The following is a 13170-nucleotide window of genomic DNA, read 5'->3' as shown; positions in this document are numbered from 1 at the left end:
CGTCATCGCCATCTAGTGGAAGTTTGTATTTTAGGGTGGTAGTAGCCCAGTGGGTAGCCTATGACCCAGAAGACCCAGGTTCGAATCCCACTTACTACCATTGTGTCCCTGAGCAAGACACTTAACCCTAAGTTGCTCCAGGGAGACTGTCCCTGTAACTACTGATTGTAAGCCGCTCTGGATAAGGGCGTCTGATAAATGCTGTAAATGTAAATGTGGCAGCAGCAGGGATTTATTTACTACCACTGATGAAGACTTTAGATCCCTGGCAGTTTCCACCGTCAGTGGGTGAGATGTAGGCTCCTCCCACAGAACGATCCTGGATTCTACTAAGGCCGGCAGGAGGAGAGAAACAAAGTAAGCAACAGGTTACAGAACAAAACATCAATTTTCATCAGGATACGGAGCAGGATGTCTAGACTCTTCTCATTCCCTGCTGCTTTTACACCACAAATAACTGCATGTCTAGTTTTGCTAGTTGGTTCATTTGAAATAAAAACTGCTGCTGCAGGTCAGGACCGCAATGCAGCGCCACCAGTGCAGCGTTTACAGTTACAGTTTACAAGGATCAGCAGTTTTGTCCGGATATTGTGTTAAAGCGAATCCATTCTTTCTTCACACAGGACAACTCCAAAACCAACAAATCAGTTTTGGGAGCAGCCGAAAGAAGGAGAAGGTGGAGGATACAGAAATACATAAAATAAAATATCCGCTTTACTGTTACATTCTGAGCATCATGTTTTTATTGCATTCTAGCTCATTAGATTGGAGTCCACGCCCATGGCCCTGATGATTCTTACCTCAGTGACAGTGAAAGCTGAATAAAAACTCCAGTAAATTACAGGTTCTGGTGGCAGTGGTGGCCTAGCGGTTAAAGAAGCGGATGTGTAATCAGAAGGTTGCCGGTTCGAAACCCGATCCACCGAGGCGCCACTGAGCAAACCGTCCCCACACACTGCTCCCCTGGTGCCTGTCATGTCTGCCTACTTCTCACCAAAGGTGATGGGTTAAAAGCAGAGGACACATATCGCTGTGTGTGTTGTGCTGTGTATCACAATGTTCATCAATTCACTTTTCTGGTACCACGCTTTTTATTAGGTGCATCCTTTAGGATTGTAGAGCATAGAACTGAAATATGTACATGTACATATTAAACAAAATTCAAATTCAAACCTAAAGGCAAGTGCTGAGAATGTTTTTAGTTCAACCTTCAGTGTTTTTTAACCAACCAGACACATTATTTGGCTGTTAATGATCCCAAGATCCTAATTAAACAATTGCTGGAATGAAAACTCTTCCAGGAATCAAGAAACTGCGCTGCAACGTGAACTTCAGAAGATTCGTGCAGACCCCTCAGCAGGGATGTTGTACTTGGGAGTTCACAGTAGTTCAATCACACAAGAAACCCATTCTGTGCATCATGCACTTCTCACTCCTCAAATTGTCCCGTAAAACCAACTAATTGTCAAATCCTCATGAGCCGAGTGTGAGGAAATTACACTCAGTAGACGGTGTTTTCAGGTTTTGGGGTTGGGTCCTTTTCTTGACCCTGGTCATGGTGCAGGCACACAGGGAAACCAAACCTCAACACACGGTCTCCAAATATCTTTCCTGCTGCTGTCTGCGCTGACTTCTTGCAGGGGTACGCTTGTAAGAAGTGTTCTCTTTCAAACATTCGCTCGGTATCTCACTATGGGAACGCCCTCAGCGTGACCGATCGCGGAAGCACCAATGACACCACGTCATTGCAATGGCAGCTGCACCCCGGGAGCCCCGCCTCCCTATATCAGGTGCCGCCGCCCACCGGAACGGCCTTCTCGCACTCTTCCCCGTGAAGATCTTGAAAGCACGTTGTTAACTTGAAAGCATGTTGTAAGTCGCCCTGGATAAGGGCGTCTGCCAAATGCCGTAAATGTAAATGTAAGATCTGCGGTCTTTCCTCAGTGCCCGGATTGTGGCTGCCCCTGCTTACAGTTCACAGGCGAACCGTCAAGGACCTCGCCGCAGAACGCAGGTCTGCGGTCACCCTCCGCGAGGTGCTGAGAGGTCTTCCTTTCTCTTAGTTTCTGTGGAGGAACAGTGGGCTCAACCCCCGCTGTCCTCCGAATACCGCCTAACGCGTCAAGGCGAGGGGTAGGAAAGCAGAAAAAAAAGCAAAAGGATGCAATTCGACGCTAACACGTTGTGGCGACCAGGAGGGCTTCATTTTCGTCAAAGGGACCGTCGCTCCCAGGTAAAATGGATCGCTTCACCGCGTCCATTTATCAGAAGATTTTTAAATCTTCCGCGCTTTCCGCCAGGACGCTTAACGTGACCTTGCTCCTGACGGCGTACCAAGCCGAACTGCTCGAGGAGCAGCTGGACTCTGGCAACCCCGATCCAGCGACCTGGGAGGAGATCTGCATGATCTCAGACCTGAATCTGTGCACTTCACGCGGCGCGATTCAGAGTTGTGGCTGTGCAAAGGGTCTCGCCGTCGCGGGCGAGCGCTCGTTGTGGTTAAACTTATCCAGTCTCACCGACCGGGAGAAAGTCGAATTTCTCGACGCACCGGTAGACTGTAAGAACCTTTTCGGCCCAACAGTCGAGGCAATGCGGCAGAGGTGCGATCTCCAGAAGAAAGAAGGAGAAGCCTTCGACTTCTGTCTGCCTCGCAAGCCGGCGCAAGCCGGCGCTTCATTGCAGGACCAAAGCACCAGTTCACACCGTGCTTCCTCTTACGCCCTCCCCTCAGCTCGTTCGGTCGAGCTTGAGAGTGGAGCGGGTAAGACGGGTTTGTCCCAGTTCATTTTCCCCTTGCCGTTCTCAGGGTTCATTAAAAATTGCGCTGCCGCATCCACGCCTAGGGCTGAGGGCGCAGGCGCACAGACAAAAACGAAACTTAAGCGGAGAGTGTCATGCCTGAGAGTGGTGGGGCAGATGAACCCCCTTGCGCAGTTCACCCCTGGGTCCTGGCGACGGTAGGGAAAGGTTACAGGCTGCAGTTTGAGGCACGTCCCCCCCCGCGTTCAACGGGGTGGTTTCGTCGCTGGCAACTGGGGAGGCTGCTCAGGTTTTGGAGGCAGAAATAACCTCCCTAATGAGCAAACGAGCAATAAGGCCCGTCCCCATGGAGGAAATGCAGCGGGGTTTTTATTCTCGCTATTTCCTGGTTCCAAAACCAGGGAGAGGTTCGGCAGGGCTGCCGTAGATCTCTTTGCCTCGCGCGGAGACGCGCAGTGTCCCCTGTTCTTCTCTCTGTAAGACAGCGACGCGCCGTTGGGGGTGGACGCGCTGGCGCACTCGTGGCCGGACGTGCTGATGTACGCATCCCCACCCCTGAGCCTGATTTGCCCCTCACTCTGGCGAGTGAGAGAGGGCGGTCTGCCTCTCCTGCTGGTGGCCCCCAGCTGGCCGGGGCGGCCGTGGCTGGCAGATATATTTCAGCTTCTGTGGGACGAGCCCTGGCAGCTCCCGCCGCGCAGGGACCTTCTGTCACAAGCGCGCGGGGAGATTTTCCACCCCTCTCCAGGTCAGCTGAATTTGTGGGTCTGGCCCGTGAGAGGCTGAATTTGGACGCGGCTGGTCTCCCTGCCAGGGTGATCACCACCATCCAGAGTGCCAGGGCTCCATCCACGCGCACACTGTATGACAGCAAGTGGCGCGTTTTTGAACAGTGGTGAGAACAGAGGCGGGTTGTGCCCTTTGTGTGTTCGGTTACTGATGTGTTATGTTTCCTGCAGGACATGTTGGACAAGGGCAGGGCATTTTCCACTGTTAAAGTGTATCTAGTTGCTATAGCAGCATGCCACGTGGGGTTTGACAACACGTCTGTTGGTAAGCATCCTCTCGTGTGCCGTTTTATGAAAGGCGCCCCCGGCTCCGGCCAGCTAGTCAGCTTTTCGTCCCTTCGTGGGACTTGCCCTTGGTCCTGCAGATGTTCTCAGAACCTCCTTTTGAGCCTCTGGAACAGGTGAGTGTGAAACTCTTGACCCTCAAGACAGCTTTGCTTCTCGCGCTGTCCTCAGCGAAGCGGGTGAGTGAGATTCATGCGTTCTCTGTTCATCCTTCTTGTATGAACTTCGGCCTGGGCGATGCTAGAGTTGTGCTGTTACCTAACCCTGCATTTGTTCCCAAGGTTGTTAACTCTGCTTATAATTGTAGCGCCGTGGAACTGAGCGCTTTTCACCCCCCTCCATTTGCTTCAGAAGAAGATCGGAGGCTGCATTGTTTGTGTCCGGTACGTGCTTTGTGGGTTTACACGGACAGAACCAGAGATTTCAGGAGGAGTGACCAGCTGTTTGTGTCCTGGGTTCCTCCATACAGAGGTAAGCCGATTTCATCTCAGCGGTTATCGCGCTGGCTGGTGGAGGCTATCGGCATGGCCTACCATGCACGGGGTCTCCCACCCCCGCAGGGGCTTAGGGCTCATTCCACTAGAGCCACGGCTACCTCTTGGGCTTTATTCAGGGGTGTTTCTGTACGTGATATTTGTGCTGCTGCTAGCTGGGCTACACCGAACACTTTTATTAGGTTTTACCGACTCGACGTCACAGCCCCGCCGCTTGCGCACGCTGTGCTTAGTGTCGGTGCCGCTAATTAGTGTTGTTTCGGCTCCGTGTGCGTCCGGACGGAGGTACTTCGGAAAGCATGCAATATGGGAGTTGGCCATATCTTTCCCATAGTGAGATACCAAGCGAATGTTTGAAAGAGAACGTGAGGTTACTCGACGTAACCCCGGTTCTCTGATAACATGAGTGAGGTATCTCACTGCTTTCCCCTCCTTGCATTTGGCACGGGGAAGAGCATGCTAGAGAAGGCCGTTCCGGTGGGCAGCGGCACCTGATATAGGGAGGCGGGGCTCCCGGGGTGCAGCTGCCATTGGTCCGTCTGCGACGGACGTGGTGTCATTGGTGCTTCCGCGATCGGTCACGCTGAGGACGTTCCCATAGTGAGATACCTCACTCATGTTATCAGAGAACCGGGGTTACGTCGAGTAACCTCATGGTCCATCACCACCCGGATATATTCGTACCCTCCCTTACATTTCTCCAGATGCAGGGAACAAAGGGATGTGAGGTAGCTAAATTGGTTGGTTTATTGGGCAATTTGCTCTTCACACAGCTGCACACAATTTTTAAGAACACCTCCGCTTTCTTAAAGTCAAATGTAATGCATTTCTGATCGCTTCTGTAATGACGTCTGGTGGCTCCACCCCATTCTCTAACAATTGTTCTATTACATTGAAACCAATGATTGGCTCGCCTGTCATTCCTTCATTGTCAGTGATCAGTACCGGAACACACAACTGCAATGCGGTTCGTGCAGGCAGGTCAGATCTGATCTCCATCACGTACGCCACACAGACAAACTGGGCTACATAAAGTGCAAACAGGGGACACAGGCGGTGCAAGAATAACATTTAACTAAAAAAACATGTAGACAACAATGAGACAGACAATGAATAATAAAGGTGCGAAGTAAAACAGTGCAAAACGGAACAGTGCATTAATAGATGTCTGTGTGTGTGAGTGTGTGTGTGTGTGTGTCAGTCCAGAGTGGGAAGTTCCTGAGTGTTCAGGTGTCTGATGGCTTGTGGGATGAATGTTACATTTGCACATGGGGAGTGTTGGGCAGTGTGCGGTTTGTGTGTGTTCTAAGTTGTGGGTAAACGGAAATGAAGAAAGAAAGAAGCAGAAGAGTCCGCGTATTTATTCAGCAACAGCAAACATATCATTTGGCGACGAGGATGGAGTTTTTTCTACCTCCTTTATTCGGGATCAATTGGCAGAGAATACGAACAATCCCAGAATCCGCGAAAAGTTAATTTTGTCCTCGGACGACGTCACGCTCGCTAGATCTGTGGAACTGGCTTTTCAGACGGAGTCAGCAGCCGAATTAGCTAGTCGCCTGGCACCGGTGGCCCTCTTCAGCCTGCAGTGCCCACTCTTACCATCCAGCCGCCTGCGCTCCCGGACGACACACCGGACCACGACCCCCCGTAAATTATGCCGCCGCCCGTGTGAAAACTGCAGATCTTCCACGCATAATACTAGGGCGCCTAACTGGCCAAATCAGCTCACAATGCGGGAAAATTCACCATTTTGCCCGTGTTGCCCCTCAGAGGCCATCTTCTCCAGCGCCACCTACTGCAATTCACTCTGTTACTGCAGCATCTCCCCCATTTAAAACGTGTCTGGTGCGGCTGGATGAAGTTCCACTGCTGCTGGATACAGGGGCTCCTTGCTGAACCTGTCCACTGTCAAGCAGTTTTTTTCCCATCATACCCTCCACCCTGACTGTGAGCTCCTGAGCGGATATGGGAATTCCAAAACAGACATAATGAGCACCATTTCCCTACCGCTTCAGTATCAGAGTGTGACATCTTTTACTTATCACGTCTCTCATCACAGGGCTGACCTAATGGGTTTGGACTCAGCAGTCTGGGCTTTTCACTGATTGATGTGGATGGTGTCACCATTCTCACGGTGGGCTCACCCTGGCAGCAGCGCTGGCCCTCTCTGTTCACTGGCCTGGGCGGTCTCACCACATTTAACCACCAGCCTCAAACCAGAAGTGCGACCGGCCATTCAGCCACTGCGCCGCCTTCCGCTGACTCTTCGTGATGAACCTGCTCGAGCTGGGCATAATTGAGCGGATCGATGCTTCACCCTGGGTCTCCAACCCGGTGCTGGAATGGAAGAAGTGTGGGACTCTCCGGCCATGCGTGGATCTAAGGTCGGTCAACATAGCTGTTGTCCCTGACAAGTACCTGCTGCCTACACTGGAGGAGCTGGCCGCTAAATTCCATGGATCTACGGTCTTCTCCAAACTAGACCTCCTACAGGGCTATCTCCATGTTACGCTGCGTCCCGAGAGCTTTTGTCACACACATGGGCGTCTTCCACTATACAAGGATGCCTTTCGGGTCTCAGCTCTGCCCCTAGCTGCTTCCAGAAAATCATGTCCACCATCTTTGCTGCAGATTCGGGGACGACATTGTGGTGCATGGTCCAACCCTCGCATCACATGATGAGCGCCTGGATCACATGCTCAAGATCCTGTGCCAGTGGACGATTTTGTGGGTTTTCGCCTGTCTGGAGAGGGCATCACACCTTTAAATTCTAACGTGGAGGCTGTTCTACGTCTCCCTGAGCCCTCCAGCCCAGCTTGCATCCTTTCTGGGAATGACTGCATAATACTTGCGTTTTCTCGCTCAATACTCTGCCACTACAGCCCCTTTGCGTGCGCTTCTGAAAACCGGAGCCCCATGGCCTGTGTCTGGGCATGTGAGCGGTGGAATTTATACTTGTATGGCCGACATTTCACTCTCCACACAGACCATCAGGCCCTCACGACTCTACTCTCATCTTCAGGGACGGGACACAGGCCACTTCGGCTCCACCGCTGATCGGAGAGGCTCCTCCAATATTATTTCACTCTGCTGTTTACCCCCAGCCAGGACAACGTCGTGGCAGACCTCCTTTCCAGGGCGACTCCAGACACTCCTCCATGCCCAGCCACGGATACACTGGAGCCAGAGCTTATCCACACGCTTCATGGGCCACTCCGGGAGGTTGTGTCTTACAGGACCTCCAACTGGCTTCAGCGCAAGACTCAGCGCTGTCACAGCTTTGCACTTTCATTCGAGAGGGGTGGCCACGCATATTGTCCAAGGACCTGGCACCATTTTCAGCCGATTAAAGATGAGCTGTCCTGCTGGAATGAGGTCCGTCAGACTACAACCTCGCATCCTGGCCATGGCTCATGAGGGACACCTAGGCATCGTAAAAGTCAGGCGGCGCTGCCGTGACAGGGTGTGGTGGCCTGGGATCGACAGGGATATTGAATTTACGGTGAAGGACTGCTCAGCCTGCCTCGTCAGTGGAAAGACGGGCCCTCCCGCACCACCGCCACTGTCGGCGCTTGCCATTTTTCAGGAATTCAACAAAGAACATCAAGATACATTTACTGTGTTTGGAAAAGTACAGTGAAAGTGAAATGATTGTCACACACGATGACAGTGAAACATTTACATTTAAGGCATTTGGCAGACGCCCTTATCCAGAACGACTTACAATGTGCTTTAAGTCACCATCTATGAGAGAAACGTGTCCTCTGCTTTTCACCATCACCCTTGGTGGGCAGCCATGACAGGCACCCGGGGTGCTTTGCTCAGTGGCAACTTGGCGGATCGGGATTCGAACTGGCAACCTTCTGATTACTGACCCAAGGGAGAAAACATCATGTAGTTAAAAAAGATATAACTGAAAAATATATGAGTAATCGTTCTTTAAATAATAAATAAACAGAGTAGATACCTTTCAGAAGCAGGGATGTGAAAGTCTTTCTTGACAATGATCTCTCGTGTTGGCTGTCTAACCTGTAATAGCCCCCTTGTGTCAGGCACCAGCGCCTAAACCGTAGACAGTAGTCGTGATCACAATGTATGCAAAAAAACAAGTGTATTTCGCAAAACGCGGACGCCAAACCTTGTATGACGTTTCTCGCTGCTGCACAAGAAACTTCAAACAGAGAAATACGCGAAAGAATCTCATCCTCAGAATCATGCCCTTTTCACACCTCTTTCAGCTTGTCGGCAGTAGCAGTCATTTAAACATCTTTGAGCAACGCAATTCTGACCATGGCACGTAAATAAGTGATTTTGTGAACATTATTTATCTGTAATTGTGCATTGTAAATGGTAATGATGCTAGAAAAGGGGCTTTATTCTGGAAAATGAGATATCGTGGATAATCTGAGCTGCGCCTATCCAGGTGTTATGCTGGCTATATACCGGCCAGCTAGCGGATAGAATTTAAATGCTAGCTACATGCTGGCCACATGCTCAGTGTAGTAGTACAAAATGGAACATCTAGTAAATTTAGAAGAACATTTGCATTGTTTGATTCTGCCTACTTATTTCAGGGAGGAACACTATGATGGTGACATGATGCCTCAGAAGAGGATGCACAGCCTGCACAGTTCTCCTCCCACCCCACGAGAACCCACTGGAGGGCAGCTGAACTTTCATCAGAGCTGTAAAAATCATTTTATGTCATCACACCAGACATGAATCTGTGTCTAGAACCTGGTACTCTAACCTAGTTAAGTGCAGATCCTTTTCTTTTATTTAAGTTTGCTGAAAAGTCAGATACTAGTCTGCTTAGTACAACAATGGTAATATTATTGGTGAGAAACTATCTAGCATTGTTAGAAAGGCCTTTTTCCTGTTTGGATAGCTGGAGAGTTTGGAGGACACGTGGGTTCGCCTATTGCCATCCGTCAGAAAACTGCAAATAAGTGAACAAATACAATGATAGAATAGAATTGTAATTTCTTGTATTGCTTTGTGAAACAAAAAAAAGCAGTTTTCTACTTGCATTAACTGTCCTGAAATGACATCTTTATGAGGATAAATAAAATTTATCAATGTATAGATGTTCAAATGTATAGATTTGGGGGTCCAAGTGTTTTCTTTCACCATGTGCACAATGGTGAACAAAAATGAAGTTAATTGCATTTGGAATCCCTCCAGAGCTCGTCATCGACTCAGGGTGTTTGAGCTCCTGTTCTGGCTGGAACCCGGGATCTTCCACTTCTCGAACACCCGCGCTACCAACTGAGCCACTCTGGGGCCAATAAATGTAGTTCATAATGTTTCTTATATATTTCAAATAGTAACTATTAGCAGTTTCTATGGAAACCAATGCAGCATCACTTGTATTTTTTTTGGCGTTTGACTACATTCCCCAGAATGCTGTGAAGGCCAAAATTGGCTGGAGAATAAAAAATGATGTTCTGCCAGTGGTTGTACTCGATACAGCGATGAACGCGCTGACCCTGCACCACACAGCCAGAACGAACATCAGCGCTCGATTTGTAGTGTCTATATAAAGCTTTTTTCGGCGGGGGGCGGGGCAGTGGTGGCGTGGGGGTTAAGGAAGCGGCCCCTTAATCAGAAGGTTGTCGGTTCGAATCCCGATGCGCCAAGGTGCCACTGAGGAAAAAGCACCGTCCCCACACACTGCTCCCTGCATAGGACAGAGGTTAAAAAGTGCCGCGTTTTGGGCTTTTTAACGTCGGTCACTCACTTTTCCAGCATATGTCTAAATAATATCTTTAGAAAGAAAATGCTGACAAAATGGTCCAACCTGGTACTGGCAAGGTGTACCTAATAAAGTAGCCAGGGAGTGTATAATGTCACTGCATTTACATTTATTTAATATAATGCTGTCATTAAATCATTACATATTGGCTAATCCCACATTTGGAAATAAAGTTATTGACGGATTTTGGAGTTAAAACGTCCCCAAAATGACAAGAACAAAAATAATGTGCAAAAATTCCATGAAACTTCCTCAAGGTCTTCTTGAAATATGGCTTTGACACGGATGCCTTGCTGGCACAAAGGCATAAAAAGGACGTTCAAATAATAACTAGGAGCCGTTTCTAAGGGATACAATGCAGTAGCCCTTGTATTTTGACTTCATTTCCCAGAATGCCAAACTGAGAGGAAGGATCAAGAAATGATATTCTGCCAGTGGTTGTACTCGATCCAGAAACGAACGCGCTGACCTTGCACCACACAGCCAGAACGAACATCAGCGCTCGAAAGTTCTATTTAAAACTAATAAATACTTTTTATATCAGGCGTTCGTCATTTTGTAGTTCGTCAGGGAGCGAAAATGGTGCCTCGGGCGCCACCTGGTGTTTGACGGTCATGTCTCTGGGCGCACAGGCGGCTAAAAGAAGTGCCGCGTTTTGGCCTTTTTAACGTCGGTTACTCACTTTTCCAGCATCTGCGGTTCATGAAAATCATTATTTTAATGCTGACCTTCCATACCGGATAAATATTGGATGTCTAATTAAACAGCGAGGTTACGGATGTTGCTCATTCAACAGAAGACAGCAAATATTCATTGTCTCAGTAAGAAATAAGCTCTGGAAAATTCCCTTTTATAATTCCATGACTTTTTCCATGGTTTTAATGATCGCAGGAACCCTGAAAGTGCATACATCCCATGTTCTCTGTAGGCTTCAAGTGTTGGACTGGAGCTTCCTTCCCTTTTCCTCCTCATCAAGTAACACTGACATTCCCTCAGGCAGTGGGATAAGTGGGAGGGGGGCTGGTGGAAACAGGACAGGGGTCCAGAGGTCTCAAAGCTCTTTCGATCAAACAACCTACATAACATTGTGTGTTATCAAGATGAAGTGAAAGTGATGCTCAGCCATGGTAAAAACAGCAGAAACAGAAAGACACAGTTCACACAACCAAACACGATCTCTGTATTTAACCCATCTAAGAACCAATCTATGGGGAGGCTATCTTGCTTAATGAGACCACAGTGGAACTTGGCAGGTTGAAAATTTGGAAAATTTCTGATTACAGGTGCAGCTTCCATAGCAGCCAGGCTACCATCGTCCAACACAATCATCTCATAGAGCCTAGAAAACCATACACAGCACATATAGTTCTGTATATTCCATATACAGATTCTAGAATTCCATATTACAGTAACCTCTTTGGTTGTAAGTATATGGAATTAATGGTTTTATGGTCACTGACACAACATTCATGTGATTCTTGTGTTGTAGGGGGCAAACAACAGGACTGAACCATCCCTCCTCCATCTAATTATTGTTTCTTGTTAAGTGTAAATAATATGAGATAGGCCAGGTTTGGTATCATTCAGTCAGATATTAAATGCTGTCAGTGTTTATAAGTGATTGTGTGTGTGTGTGTGTGTGTGTGTGAGAAAGAGAGTCTTTGAGTTAGATGGTTGATGCAAGATTACTTAGGAATGTTTATTACTCAGCGTAATAAAAGGCTGGTGTACCCAGAATGATTCAAACAGCCAACACATCTCACCGTTGGTCCAGCACAAGCCCGAAGGCGGTGACCAATGCTGAAGATAAAAAGTATTGAGACGCCAATGTTTTGTCTTTCGTAAGTCTTCTTCCTCTTCCACTTTTCCAAAATTGCTTTAGCGCTTTAACCGCCTCTGCTCAGACTCTGCAGCTCCACTTCAGCTCAACTCGTCACGACTTCGTGGCCAATCGTCTGTAACGGGGCTGCAGCCACCCAATGGATGACCATTTGCATTACATTACATTTAAGGCATTTGGCAGACACCCTTATCCAGAGTGACTTACAATGTGCTTTCAAGTTACCATCAATTAAGAGATAAATTCTGGTTCACTAGGACCCCCAACTATGAATACAATCTTATTATTCACTCTGATGTACATTCTGTACGTAAGTCAGACAATAAGAAGGTTACAAGAGGAAGGTCTTGAGCTGTCAGTGACTGAGCTGTTCTGACCTCGAGGGGAAGTTCATTCCACCACTAAGGGTCCAAGACGGAGAAGAGTCTAGATGAGTGTCTTCCTTTTTCCTTCAGAGATGGAGGATGGTGCTACTCCATGTTTGGCGTTGTAGTCCAGTATCAGTATTTTGAATCTGATGTGTGCAGTTACTGGGAGCCAGTGGAGGTAACTTAGCAGAGGGGGGTGTTGAAGAATTTGGGAAGGTTGAAGATCAGTTGTGCTGCTGCATTTTGTATGAGTTGTAGAGGTCGGATGGTGCATAGTGGTAGACCAGCTAGAAGGGAGTTACAGTAATCCAGTCGTAAGATTACTAAGGACTGAACCAGTAGTTGGGTGGACTGGGTTGACAGATAAGGGCGGATTTGTCTGATATTGTAGCAACGAGATGATGCTGACTTACCGCCCTCACAGAAAGAGACCTCAGGCATCACGCACGGTACGCCTCTCCATCTCCAACGATGTCGCTTTCCTTCCTTTCCTGCTGATTATCGCTTTCTGATTTGTTGCATTTCCTCTGTTAACCTTAAGCCAGAGTTTGCATCAGGGTTCACAAAGTTTCCTGTTACACCATCCTGCTCATATAAGTTTAAACCTGATATTCAGTTAAAGGTAAAGACCATCCCACCATTCCACTACTTATCATGATTGGGTGTGAACGTGAGTGTGAATGAAACTGTGTTACATGTATTTCTGTCTCCCGTTTATGGTGTTTAGTGATAGATTTGTCTGTTCAATAAAATAAAACTGAATTTAAATAAGGGAAGATCTCATCAGCTCCTAATTAAGATCTTTTACTAGCGATAGTGAATAATTGTGGTGACGGTTGTTGTACAATACAGCGAAGTCAAGCATGATCTCTGC

This window comes from Denticeps clupeoides, chromosome 6 (genome assembly GCF_900700375.1).
Source record: "Denticeps clupeoides chromosome 6, fDenClu1.1, whole genome shotgun sequence".
Classification (NCBI taxonomy): domain Eukaryota; kingdom Metazoa; phylum Chordata; class Actinopteri; order Clupeiformes; family Denticipitidae; genus Denticeps; species Denticeps clupeoides.
This window is presented reverse-complemented; position numbering follows the sequence as displayed.